Consider the following 16,332-nt stretch of genomic DNA (forward strand, 5'->3'; position numbering starts at 1 on the left):
CCTCGGCCTTACCAAGACAAACCCCCCCATACAGAACACAAACACCCCCATCTAAAAAAACATTTGCCTTCATCTTCGGCCTTACCAAAATAAGCCCCCCCCATACAGAACACAAACACCCCCATATAAAAAAACATCTGGCAACACACTCTACTTGGTGTGCCAAGAGGGCGAGTCCTTGTGCAGGCTTCTCCAGCCCCTGCCCGACCTGCTGCTCCGCCTCAACCTGGGCCCTGTGTGTGTTGCAAGGCTGGGTGAAGGCTCCTGAGGGGCACAATGCGTGACGGAAGATGCCCTTGGGGGTCGGCCTAGACGAGGTCCGGCCCTGGAGGGGCCGGCTGCTGACTGCTGCAGCTGTGGCTGGCCAGCATCAGTCTCTCCAGCAGCTCGTCGCAGCTTTGCTGGGGGAGTGGCAGTGGCGGCTGCAGCAATGGGGGCAAGCTGGCTGATGCCAGGCGCTCGCTGGTCGCCAGAGACACTGGCACTCGGCCGGGCTGGCACTGCAGCAAGCGCAGCAATCTGGTGAAGGCCAGACCGCTGTGCTGCAGCAGCGCGGCGGGTGCCCTGGCGATGCGTCCGTGACACAGCGAGTGTGGCAGAAGTGAGTGCCCGTACTGCCCTGGTCTGTGCCCGCATCAGACCAGCCAGTGTCTGCACGGCACCACTCATGAACTCTCGACTCGCGTCCTGTGCTGCCGCGAGTTGTTCGACACCCCTGGCCTGTGAGTCCCCGAAATCGGCCACACTATGAGCCAGGGACTCAATGGCCTGAGGCAACTGTCCCACAACCCCCATGAACTCGGTGTGGCGCCGCTCCGAGTCCACGGACATTTGATCAAGGAGGCGCACCTCCTGGGCGAGGACCATCTCCGGACTGGAGGCCGGACTCTCCCTCTGGGGAGAAGGCCGCCGAGCTGGCCGACCCTTCCCGCGTGGCTGGACGCCACTGGGCCCAGGAGCTACACCCCCCTGCAACACTTGCCCCCTCTGGGGAGAAGGCAGCTGTGCTGCCCGACCCTTCCCACGTGGCTGGACGCCACTGGGCCCAGGAGCTACACCCCCCTGCAACACTTGCCGCCTCTGGGGAGAAGGCAGCTGTGCTGCCCGACCCTTCCCGTGTGGCTGGAAGCCACTGGGCACAGGAGCTACACCCCCCTGCAACACTTCCCCCTGGCTCTCTTCCAGGCAAGACGTGTCCCCTCCATTGCCATCCCCTGGCGCGGATGAGGGTTCCCCCGATGTGCCGCCTTCCTCTTGGTCCTCGTCGTCCTCCTCTTCCGAGGGACTGACACTCGCAGCTTCAGGGACCTCCTCCTCACCAGCTGAAAGCAGGAAGGCACAAGAGTAGCTTTAGAGTGAGGACAGGGCATCAGCGAGGGAGGCATGAGTGGTGGCACTATGCGCATTGGTGGGACAGTGGCAAAGGATGTAGATCTGAAGCGCAAGGGGAACGAGAGAAGTCCAAACGGTCATGTCCTTACCATTGGGGCCCAGCACAGGGTCGGCATCTCCAATAGCAATGGGGCCAATCACCCGGGCACGCATGAGTCGAGCCACGTGCTCCTCCAGCTCACTGAGCTCCTGGAACTGGACACGGCCTCCCCCGGTGACAGTCCGGCTCTTCAGATTCTGCGCCAGCTTGGCCTGCAAGAGAAAGGACGGCCTCTAAGTACAGTGTGGTGCCCTGTTGTTGTGTGCACTGCCTCCCATGGTGGAATAGCTTGGCCAGTGTGGTGCCCTGTTGTTGTGTGCACTGCCTCCCATGGTCTAATAGCTTGGCCAGTGTGGTGCCCTGTTGTTGTGTGCACTGCCTCCCATGGTCGAATAGCTTGGCCAGTGTGTCAAGTGCAGAAAGTGCTATTGATGATCATGCCAGTGCCATAGCTGCTGGAGGAGGGCTGGCCATTAGGCCTTTGAGGTCCCTTTGCCCATAATGTGAGGTGCACATGCAAGGATGAGGAGGACACTGGAAAGGGTACTCACCCTGACCATCCGAGTGGGGTCGTTAAACTTCTTGCGGCATTGGTCACCAGTCCTGGGGACATCGCTGTTGGCTGTGACCCTCTGGGCGATTTCCCTCCAGGCTCTCCTGTACAGCCTCTTGGGAGCCTTCTTGCCACTGTCCGGGCACAAGATATCTCTGTTCTTCTCCAAACCCCTAAGCAGCACCCTCAAAGCATGGGCAGAGAAGCGCTGCGCTCGCTCACGGGCCCTCTGCATCGTTGCTGGTGCTATTTCTCTCCAGCAGCAGTGTTTAGGCCTAGCTGGAGGGCTGCAGTATCCAGGGCGTGGCAGCAGACCAACTCGACCCTTCCCCCTTTAAGAGCTGGCCGGCATCAGGGTGTCTGCTGTCAATCAAAACATGACCACACCTGCGCTGCGCCCGGCCTCGGCGGTATGAGTCTGCACCGCCGGCTTAGCGCCTAAAGATAGGGGTGCAACGCCAATTTTAGCGCTCGCCCAAACTCCTTGACCAAAGCTACTGAATATCGGCGAAGTGGCCTCCACTTTCCGGCGGGCACAAACTTTAGCGCCCGCCCGACTTTACCGCCCTAAACGTGGCTATACTGAATTTCTAGGCCATGATTTGCTGAGTGAAAGGAACCTTAAAAAAATGCTGGAATTTCAGTTTGTGTGAAAGTTTTCCTGACTATGAATGTTTAAGAAGTTACAATATTTCTTTTGTCTGATTAGATGTTCTTTAAAAGAAAGATTCTGTTATGTGTGGTTTAGCTCCACCCACTTCTCTGTGTTAAAAGCATTAAAAAACTTTTGCCTTGTCTTGGATTTTGGAAGCATGTGTGAATAAGATTGTGCCCCAAGAATTGAAAAAAACCTTTGAACTAATTTAAGTTTAGCTGGTGTGTAAAAACTGAGAAGAGCAACAAAAAGTTTGTTTCGTAAAAGATTAGGTTTCAGTCTAAGATTTAACCTTGGAGTCACGATTGCTATGTGTAATGATCAGTAACCTGTCATTCTGGAATGGTACACTAGGTGGTGATGTATGTATATGATAGTGGGCTACCCACGATGCACTAGGCTACCCACAAGGCAGCAGTCAAGATGGATGCCTCTACAGATGCTGTACCTAATCCACATGTGCTCAATAAAGTGTCTAGCAAAAGCTAGCTGTTCTTAATAAAAACGACTAGTTATTAATGAACATAACATGGTACCAGGATTGGTATGATCTGCTGAATATTGTGCAACATGACATGGAGAATTTGAAGGCACCAGAGCGTTTGAAACTCACAGGAAATATCGACTACTATTGGCAGACTTTTAAACAACAATTCGAACTCTGCATTGCTGCCATCGGGTACGGTATGAAGCCAGACGCAAGGAAAATAGCGTTGCTGCTCATGGTTGCAGGCCGACAGGCGATAGAGGTATTTAATACATTTGTATTTAATCCAGAGGAGAACAGAGAAAAATTAGACGATGTGCTAAAGAAGTTTGATACACATTGTTCTCCCAAAAAGAATGAAACCTATGAGAGGTACATCTTCTGTTCTCGGACACAGCAGCAAAATGAGACTTTTGATAGCTTTATGACTGATCTGAAACTGAAAGCACAGACATGTAATTTCTCTGAGCTGAAAGCATCCATGATTCGTGACCAGATTGTGTTTGGTATTCATGATAAAAAAAGTCAGGGAACGTCTGTTGAGAGAAACCGAACTAACATTGCAAATTGCTGTGAAAATATGCCAAGCCAGTGAGCTAGCTCGAAAGCACGCGAAGACTTTCAATGAAATCAATAATGATGCGATTGTAATGAGTGATAATGCTGCTGTCGGTGCTGTGTCCTACAAGGGGAAGAAACATGGGCAGAACAGAAATGAAAAGCAATCGGAGGATGAAATGTTTAATTGTAAATGCTGTGATTACAAACACCAGTTAAGACAATGCCCAGCATTTGGAAAAATGTGCACAAAGTGTAATGGAAAGAATCACTTTGCTAAACAATGCTTTTCAAAAGTAAAAACAAAGAAAGGGCACCGAGTTAATGTGATTGAGGACACTGATTTAAGTGAGACATGTTTTGTAGGAATGGTGTCATGTGACAATATCAAAAAGGATACAGAAAATGTGCAGCCCTCAGGAATTAACAATGCTGAACATAAAGTTAATGCAGTAACAGAGGACAAATGGATGATCCCACTGCAGGTAAATGGAGCATTAGTTACATTGAAACTAGACACTGGGGCAAAAGCAAACTTAATCAGTATGAGTGACATTAACAATATGAAAGAAAAGCCCAAAATACAGAAAAAGTCAGTACTACTGAAGGACTATAATGGACAGAAAATAGATAGCTTAGGTGTATGCAGACTTAAAGTGACAGTCAAAGACAAAGTGCATCATCTCATGTTTTCTGTTGTGTCTGAAGGACTTGATTCACTACTGGGTGACAAAGCTTGTGAGGACTTAGAACTGGTCAAGAGAGTCTACCGTATAAACTGTGCCATAAGCAGACCAGATGACTCGGTGGATTCTGTAGTGAATAATTTCCAGGATGTGTTCAAAGGATTTGGAGTTCTACCATTCACTTACAAGATCCAACTAAAGGAGGATGCTCAGCCAGTGGTACATGCTCCACGAAGAGTTCCAGCACCCCGCGTGACCGGCTCAAGAATGAACTGGACAGAATGACCACACTAGGAGTCATCAGGAAAGTCGAAGAGCCAACAGACTGGGTTAACTCCATGGTATGTGTAAAGAAAAAGAACAATGATCTAAGAATATGCATGGATCCAAAGGACTTAAATGCAAACATAAAACGTGAACACTACCAGATTCCCAAGCGAGAAGAAATCACCAGTGAAATGTCAGGTGCCAGATACTTTACAAAGCTCGATGCCTCACAAGGATTTTGGCAACTAAAACTGGATGAAGAGAGCACCAAATACTGTACCTTCAACACACCATTTGGCAGGTATTGTTTCCTCAGAATGCCTTTCGGGATAATATCTGCATCTGAAATCTTTCATAGAGCGATGGAACACATAATTGAAGGTCTGGAAGGAGTTCGGGTCTATGTTGATGACATCATCATCTGGGGCTCCACACTGAAAGAACACAATGAGAGACTGACTAAAGTGCTACAGAGCATACGCCGGAATGGACTGAAGCTCAACAAAGCCAAGTGTCAGTTTGGCGTCCAGAAAGTCACTTTCTTAGGAGATAATCTATCTGGTAAAGGAATAGAGCCAGATATGGAAAAAGTAAACGCCATACTCAAAATGCCCCGACCCACTGACAAAAAAGGAGTGCTACGCATCATGGGGATGATAAACTTCATTGGAAAGTTCATTCCTAACTTGTCAGCCAAGACAGCCTGTCTGCGAGATCTGCTACGTAAAACAAATGAGTTTGCATGGACAGAAATACATGAACAAGAGTGGATAAAGCTCAAAACAGTGCTGACAACCACATCTGTACTCACCTTCTTTGACCCAACAAAAAGAATCAAAGTGTCAATGGATGCATCAAAAGATGGCCTAGGTGTGGTCTTGCTACAAGCAGAGGGTGAAGATTGGAAGCCTGTTGCCTATGCCTCCAGGTCTATGACTGATACTGAGTGTCAATACGCCCAGATTGAAAAGGAATGTCTAGGCTTGGTAGTTGGACTAGAAAAGTTTCATGGCTACATATATGGACTTCCCACCTTCACAGTTGAGACAGACCACAGCTCATTGGTTGCCATCAAAAAAAAAAATCTGAATGAGATGTCTCCAAGGATTCAACGACTCATGATGAAGCTGCAAAGATATGACTTTGAACTGATCTACACACCAGGCAAATGCATAGTGTTAGCAGATGCACTATCCCGAGCACCCACAATGAGTCATGTGAGCTCTACTGAAGAAGACGTGGATGTTCATGTGAGTATGGTCACTGCTGCGCTGCCCATGTCAGACACAAAATCAAAGCAAATAGCAGAAGAAACAGTAAAAGATACAGTATTACAAACAGTAATAGAGAACATTCATCATGGTTGGCCAAAAGGTTCCTGTCCAAAATATTTTCACATAAGGTCAGAATTGAGTGTCGCAAGTGGACTACTACTAAAACAGAACAGAATAGTCATTCCACAGGCTCTACATCAAGACATGCTCAAAAGGATTCATGAGGGACACCTCGGAATTGAAAAATGCAAAAGGAGAGCAAGAGACACTGTTTATTGGCCTGGCATAAATAAGGACATTGAGAACATGATAGGCAAATGTGAGACATGTCAGAAACACCAAAACAAACAAGCAAAGGAACCAATGATAGTAGCTGACATACCAACAGCACCATGGCAAAAGGTTGGTATGGACCTTTTTCATTTAAATGGTAAAGACTATCTAATAGTGATTGACTACTATTCTAACTATCCTGAGATGGTGCTGCTCTCAAGCACCACAGCAAGCAGTTTCATAATGCATGTGAAATCCATCTTCACCAGACATGGAATTCCCAGGATTGCCATTAGGAACAATGGTCCGTGCTTCAACTGTAAAGAGTGGCAACAGTTTGCAGCACATTATGACTTTCAACACATCACATCCAGTCCTTTGTATGCTCAGTCGAATGGTAAGGCAGAGAAAGGTGTTCAAGTTCTCAAGCAGCTACTGAAGAAAGTGACAGAAAGCAAGTCTGATCCGTATCTCACCCTGCTGACCTACCGAGCCTCACCTTTAGACTCTGGTTCTTCACCTGCTGAACTCCTAATGGGTTGCAAGTTGCGTACCACGCTACCCTGCTGTGCAAAAGAAAAGCAGTGTAAGGAACTGAGACAGAGACTTCAACTGTTAAAGCTGAAACAGAAATCATACTGTGGCACGGTGGCATAGTGGTTAGCACTGTTGCCTCACAGCGCCAGAGACCCGGGTTCGAATCTGGCCTCGGGTGACTGTCTGTGTGGAGTTTGCACATTCTCCCCGTGTTTGCGTGGGTTTCCACCGGGCACTCCGGTTTCCTCCCACAGTCCAAAGATGTGCGGGTTAGGTTGATTGGCTATGATAAATTGACCCTTAGTGTTAGGGGGATTAAATACGTGGGGTTACGGGGATAGAGTGGGATATGTGTTGGTGTATGGGTTACGGGGATCGGGTGGGATATGTGTCGGCTCGATGGGCCGAAATGGCCTCTATCTGCACTGTGGGGTTTCTGTGATTCTGTGATACTATGACAAGTCATCCAAAACTCTGAAACCATTGACAAGGGATGATGTTGTCAGGATTGAGGATCCGGTGCATGGAACAGGAAAGCTACAGTTCTTGAGGAAGTAGGACCAAGGTCATACACTGTTAGAACTGAGGAAGGACAGATTCTCAGGAGGAACCGCCATTCCCTCCTAAAAACACAAGAGACTATCGAAGAGCAAATCGATGACAATCACAGAATCACAGAAACCCCACAGTGCAGATAGAGGCCATTTCGGCCCATCGAGCCTGCACCGACACATATCCCACCCGATCCCCGTAACCCCTACATCAACACATATCCCACCCTATCCCCGTAACCCCACGTACTTAATCCCCCTAACACTAAGGGTCAATTTATCATAGCCAATCAACCTAACCCGCACATCTTTGGCCGCAACTGAATCTTGTCACTCACCACCAGAACAATCTAACACAAATACACATACAGGCTCTCATGAAAACACATCAGACTTACCTGTGCTGAGAAGATCCACACGTGAAGTAAAAAAGCCTGATAGACTTAATCTTTGAGTACAAAGAAAACTACATTGAAAATGTATTGACTGTTGAAGATGTTTATGTTGTTATTGATTGATATTGATTGATACTGATTTTGTTTAACCTCAACGAAAGGGGGATGTAATGATCAGTAACCTGTCATTCTGGAATGGTACACTAGGTGGTGCTGTATGTATATAAGAGTGGGCTACCCACAATGCACTAGGCTACCCACAAGGCAGCAGTCAAGATGGATGCCTCTACAGATACTGTACCTAGTCCACATGTGCTCAATAAAGTGTCTCGCAAAAGCTAGCTGTTCTTAATAAAAACGACTAATTATTAATGAACATAACACGTTTAAAAACGTTTGTTTTGTCTTGGATTTTGGAAGCATGTGCGAATAAGATTGTGCTCCAAGAATTGAAAAAAACTTTGAACTAATTTAAGTTTAGCTGGTGTGTAAAAACTGAGAAGAGCAACAAAAAGTTTGTTTATTAAAAGATTAAGTTTCAGTCTAAGATTTAACCTTGGAGTCACGGTTGCTGTGGTGAAATCTTCTAAAGCAGTTTGATTTGATAAGAAAATATGATGTAATTTACTGTTTTCTGCAAGAATGTGCTATTTTGTTTTGTTTCTCTGTCCATAGTTTTACAAAAGATAAGCTTCTGCCTTAAGTTACAGTTGCCAATGTGCTTGGAAGAAAATTAATTTGAATGTTTACAAGATCTGGATTAAATTGGAGTTATGAGATTAATTAACCTATTAAAACCAGACTTTCATTGTGGCCACAGTGAAATTTTGGTTGGTGTAAATTTGTGTAGACCGCATTGAATAAGATAACTCCGCTCCGCAAGAACATCCGATAGTTACAGAGTTCCTTACAAAGACTTACTTAGCTTGTGAACTTTGCTCAATCCCGTCCTTCTTCACTGTCCATATTACCTCCGTGTTCGTGTTTAGTTAAAGTGTGAAAACACAACTGTCTTTCGATCAGGAAAGTTCTTTTTTTTGATTTACGTGAATTGACGCAGTTGCGTGCATTTGATAATGTTTTGCTCCACCTTCTTAAAAATCCTGCAAAGGAGTTAACCCTTTCCACTGACAGCTGTTTAAGTTCACCAAGCAACAACTTTAGTATGAAATCTAAAGATATTGGACATTATTAAATTTACGTTTCTTAATTTTAAGTTATTATTTCACCACAGTGACAGAGGGAAAATTAAGATTTGATAAATTAACCCCTTGGGCTCTAAGCAGAGTCACAATGGATTCCCTTCTTTCTTTTGTTATATGGAAGTTACCTTGTAAACTAATTGCAGCACTTCTGTCTCTAATGTTAAAAACACTGTTTAAGCTATCTAGCCTAAGAATCACTTGTTTCTGAAATTGGAAATGGAAGATAAATTGATAGAGATGAAATTGAATATTGACAAAACCTGTCAGTTCAACTGTACTGCTATTTGGATTTTGGGATAATTTTGAAATGACAAAATGGACTCAGGCACTATATATTTGGTTACTTTTGGGAAAATAAAAGATCCTCTAAAAATAATGATAATAAAATGTGTTAATAACTTGGATCAAGTGAGAATGTTTGATCTATGTTTTCTATCTTAAATATTGTACTGGACAGTAAAGTTTTTCCAGGACTCATGAATAAGATATGAATGGTAATTAAAGGAAAGTGATTGAGATTGTAAAATTAAAACAGGAGAATTACACTACTGAATGAGAACTTGCAAAATGCTCTCAGGCAGTTTAAAAGAGCAGAAACAAAACTGAAAATAAAATCAGTCTGAACTCGATGACCTGAAACAAGAAGAAAATAATTTGAACGACTGCTTACTAAATCTCCAGGTAGATTGCCAGACCAAGGAAGAACTGGTTTCAGACTTGGAGAATAAATTAATGAAGTCAAAGCAGAATGAAAATTCTCTTGCCTCCCTTCTAGCTGAAAAGGAAGATGCTTTACTTGAAAAAGTTGACAGGTTAAAGCAGTTTTCGGAAAACATTGAGAAAAGTCAGGCAACAATAGAGACCGTGGAAAAAGAAAAGTTGAATCTTGAGAATAACTTTAAGCAACAGATTATGCTTTTGGAGAGCCTAATAGCTGAGAAAACTGCATTAGTGAAAGCACAACTACAGGAAAGAGCACTTCAGGAGAAAGAAATGGAAGAGATTAATGTAGGGCTAGTTACTGCTAAAAATCAGCTTGAAATCAAGCAGGCTGAAGTGGCCAGGTTACAGGCAGAGGGCCAAGAGCTCAGCTCAAAGCTTAAATAGCAGCAAGTAAGACCTTGAAAAAGTATTCAGCCATTAGACGACTACAATCTTTTGATAAGATACCTGAAAGTCCGAGAAAGGCTTGTATCGAATGGCATGTGTGGCATGATATTGAGATACCGGCATGAGTGTGCAAATGTGATTTGTTACATATGAGGTAATTGCCATCCAGGAATGTATGGTGAATCTGCACTGAAGAACAGGTCTCAGACATGCTCAGTTACTTGACAACAGCAAGACATGAAAGGGGTAATGTGGCTCAGGAGAGCGAGACAACTTTTAAAGCATACTCCATTGAGAAACTATCTAATTAATGAAACAATCAGAATAGAGTTAAACACATGGGTACCTGTTAGAGGGATTAAAGTTGAAGTGGAGAGTTGCATGGGATCTGGATTGGTACAATCGAGGGCTAAGGAGAAATCATGATTAGTAAGAATTATCCACAAGATGGATACGAGCAAAAGAGAGATCTGGAGAATCTTTTAAATCCATGATTTGTTGATTAGATGTTGAACTGTAATGTATTTGATATGATTGTAAGACTGAATTTAACTGTGACTGTAATAATTGTGTTTTGTAGGTAACAGAGCGTGGGGAAAAACCAGTATGAATCCAGTATGAGGTGATTTTAGTGGTGCCTCCTGTGTCACTACTACTGCAATTACCATGCTTTACGGGTCTAACAGGACCTGTCTCATCAACCAACACATTTTTAAGTATGAGCTACACAATTATGTGGCACAATTCAGATACTCGGATATGACATTCCCCTGTTGTTTGTGGGTTTCAGTGAGCTCATGATGCGACTGAACTCCTCCTTAAAGCATTTTTATGTTTTGGAGCAAGACAACTCGAGAATAGATATTGAAATTGACAGCATAGGGGACAACTCACATTGATTGGGTATTGGGCTTAATACATCAGCACACCCTTAGGTTTGTATTATTTCACATGCTGTGGTAGTTATCCAACTTGTAATGCTAGTGTATTTGATATATGTAACGTGTGTAGTAAGACTTTGATACATAAGCCAATTGGGTACTCATGCCCATGACTGACAAGCACTAACATATTAATTGAGCACACCGAAAGAGAAGATCCGAAGCAATGTAGAGGAGACCCCAGGCGGGGTAACATCAGGAAAGATAGAAGAAACAGAGGGGTCCCAGGTGGGGCAGAATTGGAACACCGGAACAGTGAATTGAATTTGAGTAAGGGGTCAGAGGTTGCTCCTTCTCCTCAAAGGAATGGACTGTAAGGAAGGGAGAAATCTTCAAGACTCCCTACTAACTAACGCCCAAGTTGAGAGAGCAATAAGAGCTGGCTAGATTAGTCAACAGCCGATTGTGAGAAGTCAATAAAGAAATAACTATTAGATTCAAAGATGGGTTTTAATTCTTAGACCAGGGACTGACAACAGGCAAGCGGAAAAAGATAGCACAAATGCCAGCAAGGTCGAATATCAAGCATCAAAAGACAAATAGAAATGGTAAGGACTTACAATTGTCACTATAGTTGCAGTATTATTTTGTGTTATAATGACGGTTCTGAAAGCATGCTGTAGGGCAGCTGTGTCCCGAATAGTGCCGGTTGCTACAGTTGATATAATCAATATTAAGCCAGAAACCGAACAGTTAATGCGGGATAATGAACTGATAGCGATAGTAACATACATGTAAAGTTCTTTAGTCATTTGCACAGACTACCACGCCTAGCACAACAAGATAGACAGAGGGGAAAGACGAACTTAGGTACTAAGTTTAAGCCATCAGTTAGGAGTAATCCTGGGGATGGTAAAAGTAGAAGAGAAGTTGGTATCCCTAGCCAAAATCTAAATTTGGTGCAGGACCAACAGGAGGGACTGAAGGGGTTAAAATGAACCCTCTCAGAATAACAACTTTCTTTTATGAAAAAGACTTTCTCATGTGAAAAAGACTTTTGTGCTACTTTCGCTAGTTTTGCACAAAGGACAGTGTGTAGAGAAACTTTGCAAAACAGAGATAAGATGCAGCTGTGGGACAAGACAGAATGTGTGTTAAGCGATAAGAAATGTGCTGCTTTAGCTAAAATTTGTAGACACAGCAGAATATAGGGGTCATGGGAATTTGACCTGTAACCAAAGGCATAGTAAGATGTAACTAACCTTTATTAATACTGAAAAGAATCCATGTGATCAGGTGATTATTGTAATACAATGTGATCAGGTGATTATTGCAATACAATGTGATTGGATGAAAATAGAATAAAAAGCTGTACCAACCAAGAGAGAACGAGAAGGTGCTCGCACAGACCGCGGGGTCTGAGGCGCTTCTCCCAGAGCTCTGTTTTTTTTTTCAATGAACTGCATCTTTTTACTTTTACATGGTTTAGATGTGAATTTATTTTCACCACAACAGACTGCACTCGCCTGGTTCCATTCTCATCTATCCAATCATAGCCAGAGTATCACCTGCAATGTGTTCTCTTCCTACTTCCGCATCATTACCTCTGGTATCCCCCAAGGATCTATACTTGGCCCCCTCCAATTTCTCATCTACATGACGCCCCTTGGCGACATCATCCGAAAACACAGCATCCGTTTCTACAAGTACACTGACGACACCCAACTCTCCCTCCACACCACTTCTCTCGACCCGTGCGCTGTCTCTAAATTGTCAGACTGCTTGTCCGACATCCAGTACTGAGCAGCAATCTCCTCAAACTAAATATTACGAAGACATAAGCCATTGTCTTCGGTCCCCGCCACAAACTCAGTTCCCTAGCCACTGACTTCATCCCTCTCCTTAACATCTGTCTGAGGCTGAACCACACTGTTTCCAAAATTGGTGTCATATTTGACCCTGAACTGAGTTTCCATGCCATCACTAAGACCGTTTATTTCCACCTCCGGAACATCGCCTGACTGTGCCCCGCCTCAGCTCTTCTGCTGCTGAAACCCTCATCGATGCCTTTGATACCTCTAGACTCGACTATTCCAACACACTCCTGGCCGGCCTCCCACGTTCTACCCTCCACAAACTTGAGGTTATCCAAAACTCTGCTGCCCGTGTCCTAACTCGCACCAAGTCTCGTTCACCCTTCACCCCTGTGCTCGCTGACCTACATTGGCTCCTGGTTAAGCAACACCCTGATTTTAAAATTCTCATCCTTGTTTTCAAATTCCTCCATAGATTCGTCCTTCCCTATCTCTGTAACCTCCTCCAGCCCTACAAACCTCCGAGATATCTGCACTCCTCTAATTCTGGCCTCCTGAGCATCCCTGATTTTAATTGCTCCACCATTGGTAGCCGTGCCAAGGCCCTAAGCTCTGGAATTCCCTCTCTACCTCTCTACCCTCCTTTCAGACTCTCCTTAAAACCTACCCCTTTGACCAGGCTTTTGGTCATCTCCCCTAATATCTGCTTATCTGGCTGTGTGTCAAATGTCTTTTTATAATGCTCCTGTGAAGCACCTTAGGAAGTTTTACTATATTAAAGGCATTATATAAATACAAGTTGTTGTTATAATGTTGCATTTCTACAAGATATTGCGATATATAATTTTGCCCTTATGAGGAGATTTATAGGATATTGGTGTAGATCGTTTACCTCCTATCTAGAGATTGAGTTCAACACAGGCAATCAATCAATAAGGTTTTTAATGTCAAACTAACGAGTTTAAACAGATTGATGCAAGAGAACTATGAATACAGGTCTTAACAGGTCGGAGGCTCCACGAGGACTGCCAGGGCGGTCCCGTGGATGGCATCATGATGTCATCACATTTTTCCCGCATTTGGGTGATCACGTGATTAGTGGCATGGCATCATCGCGTTTGCCCGCGCTCTAAAAGGGATCGCGCACTGTACATGCAAACAGTATATACAATGGTACAGATTTAGTCTGTGGCTAACACATCATTAAAGGGAATTATGTACAGTTGTTCAGAGTCCCTCAGTGGCTCTGCCACATGCGCCCCCCCAGAATTGTCTTTAACGGAAAAAGTCAAACGGTGAGGGGGTCTGACAAGCCTGTCAGAACGACTCCTGTATTCCCGAAGCGGAAGCTGTTGGACGACGGGTGGTCTGGCGGGTGGTTGCACTTGTTCTGGCATGATGACGGTGGGCGGCCGACCTCGTCTCGGTGGCTGTGCGGCCTCGACGGGACGGTCAAGGTCCAGGTGTGCTGGCTTCAAACAGTCGACCGAAATGTGGTCTGGTTTACCACTGACATCCAGCTTGAAGGTTTTGTCTCCTGCCTCTAACATGCGGAAAGGTCCAGTGTATGTGGCCTTGAGCGGATCCCGGTGAGCATCATGGCGGATGAACATGTAGTCGGCTTGTTTCAGCTCCGCTGGAACGTGAGAGCCCTGAAACCCATGATGCGATGTGTGAACCGGCGCAAAACATCTGGCTGTTTCCTGGTGACTGATAAACTGGCGTGAGGCGGACCATGGCTCCGTTGGTGTTGGCAGGAAATCCCCTGGCACTCGCAGTGGCTGACCATAAACGAGCTCTGCTGCGAAAGAGTGAAAATCCTCCTTGGGGGCCGTGCGAAGGCCCAACATGACCCACGGCAGTGTGTCTGCCCATCCAGCATCTTGGAGGCTGGCCCTCAGTGCGGCCTTAAGCGATCTGTGAAAACGTTCGCACAGACCGTTCGCTTGTGGGTGGTAGGCTGTGGTGCAGTATAATTTGACACCGAGTCGTTGAGCCACCGCATTCCAGAGTTCGGAGAAAAACTGCGGTCCCCGGTCCGAAGAGATGTCAGCAGGCACTCCAAAACGGGTGACCCATGAAGAGATGAACACCCTGGCCACGTCCGCCGAAGTAGTAGATGACAGAGGAACCACCTCCGGCCATCTGGTTGTGCGATCTACTATGGTCAGGATGTGCGCAAAACCACGGGAAGGTGGAAGTGGTCCTACCAGGTCCACATTAACATGGTCAAACCGTCGCTCAGGAACTGCAAAGGTGGCCAATGGAGCCTTGACGTGGCACTGTACCTTGGCCTTTTGGCAGACCACGCAGGTGTTGGCCCAGTCGCGGACATCTTTATGCATGCCCCGCCAAACGAACTTAGATGACATTAGCTTCTGAGGTGCCTTCATTCCTGGGTGTGACAACACATGTATGTTGTCAAACACCTTGCGGCACAATAGGGCGAGTGTCCCGAATGGAGACATCACACAGCAACGTGGTACCAGCCGAATGAAACCTGAAGTCAGCCAACTGGAGGCTAGTGGTGTTGGTGCGGTAAGTCTGCACTTCTGGGTCTGAGACTTGGTCTGCTGCCATGAGGGCGTAGTCGATGCCCAGCTGGACCGCATGCACGGTCGTGCGGGAGAGGCAATCTGCCACCAGGTTGTCTTTACCGGCCACGTGCTGAATATCTGTGGTAAATTCGGAGATGTATGTCAGCTGACGTTGTTGTTGAGATGACCACAGTTCGGCGGTCTTGGCCATGGCAAAGGTCAGTGGCTTATGGTCGACGAAGGCGGTGAAAGGACGTCCTTCCAACAAGAACCGGAAATGGTGAATGGCCAAAAAAAGGGTTAGTAACTCCCTGTCAAAAGTACTGTATGCCCGCTCGTTACGCCACAGTTGACGGCTGAAGAATGCCAACGGCTGCCACGTCCCATTCACCCACTGCTCCTGAACGGTGGCGATTGCGTAATGTGACGCGTCGGTGGTGAGGGCGATGGTGGCTCCTGGTAGCGTGTGCACCAGCATGGTCGCGTTGGCTAAGGCACTCTTGGTGTCGGTGAATGCCCGGTCCATGTCACCCGTCCAGCCTACTGGATCCTTGCCAGACTTGCCCTTGAGGGCCTTGTACAGGGGCTGCATGAGCAGTGCTGCCTTAGGCACGAAACGGTGGTAAAAGTTTACCATGCCGAGGAATTCCTGCAGGGCCTTTATGTTCTGCGGGCGTGGAAAGGATGTCACCACCTCCACCTTCGCTTGCAAAGGAACCGCTCCCTCTGCGGTAATGCGATGTCCCAGGAAATCAATTTGATGCAGACCAAACTGACACTTGGCTGGGTTGATAATCAGGCCGTGTTGGCTGAGGCGTCGAAAGAGGGTGCGGAGGTGAGAGATGTGTTCCTCCTTATTAGGACTGGTGATGAGAATATCATCTAAGTAGACGAAAAGGAACTTGAGGTCCCGCAGCACGGAGTCCATGAGGGTCTGGAAAGGCTGGGCAGCATTCTTCAACACAAACGGCATCCTTAAAAATTCGAAGAGACCGAAAGGGGTGATGACTGCGGTCTTCTGGACGTCTTGCGGGTGCACCGGGACCTGGTGGTAGCCTCGGACAAGGTCAACCTTGGAAAACACGGTGTTTCCTGCCAAATGGGCAGAGAAATCCTG

The 16,332-nt window shown here is 46.0% G+C and overlaps 1 long non-coding RNA gene across 1 annotated transcript in view; it reads left to right on the forward strand.

Moving 5' to 3' along the window:
• The window catches only part of LOC147105961 (uncharacterized), a 55,270-nt gene extending 41,801 nt beyond the window's left edge, over nt 1-13,469 (forward strand). The window contains exon 6 of the long non-coding RNA XR_015081305.1: nt 10,564-13,469. This is a non-coding gene — a long non-coding RNA (uncharacterized LOC147105961). The remainder of the gene's footprint in view (nt 1-10,563) is intronic.
• The last annotated feature ends 2,863 nt before the right edge of the window (nt 13,470-16,332 follow it).

The sequence above is a fragment of the Somniosus microcephalus genome, chromosome 16 (genome assembly GCF_052327205.1).
Source record: "Somniosus microcephalus isolate GS21.2 chromosome 16, FLI_Smic_1.0, whole genome shotgun sequence".
NCBI lineage: Eukaryota > Metazoa > Chordata > Chondrichthyes > Squaliformes > Somniosidae > Somniosus > Somniosus microcephalus.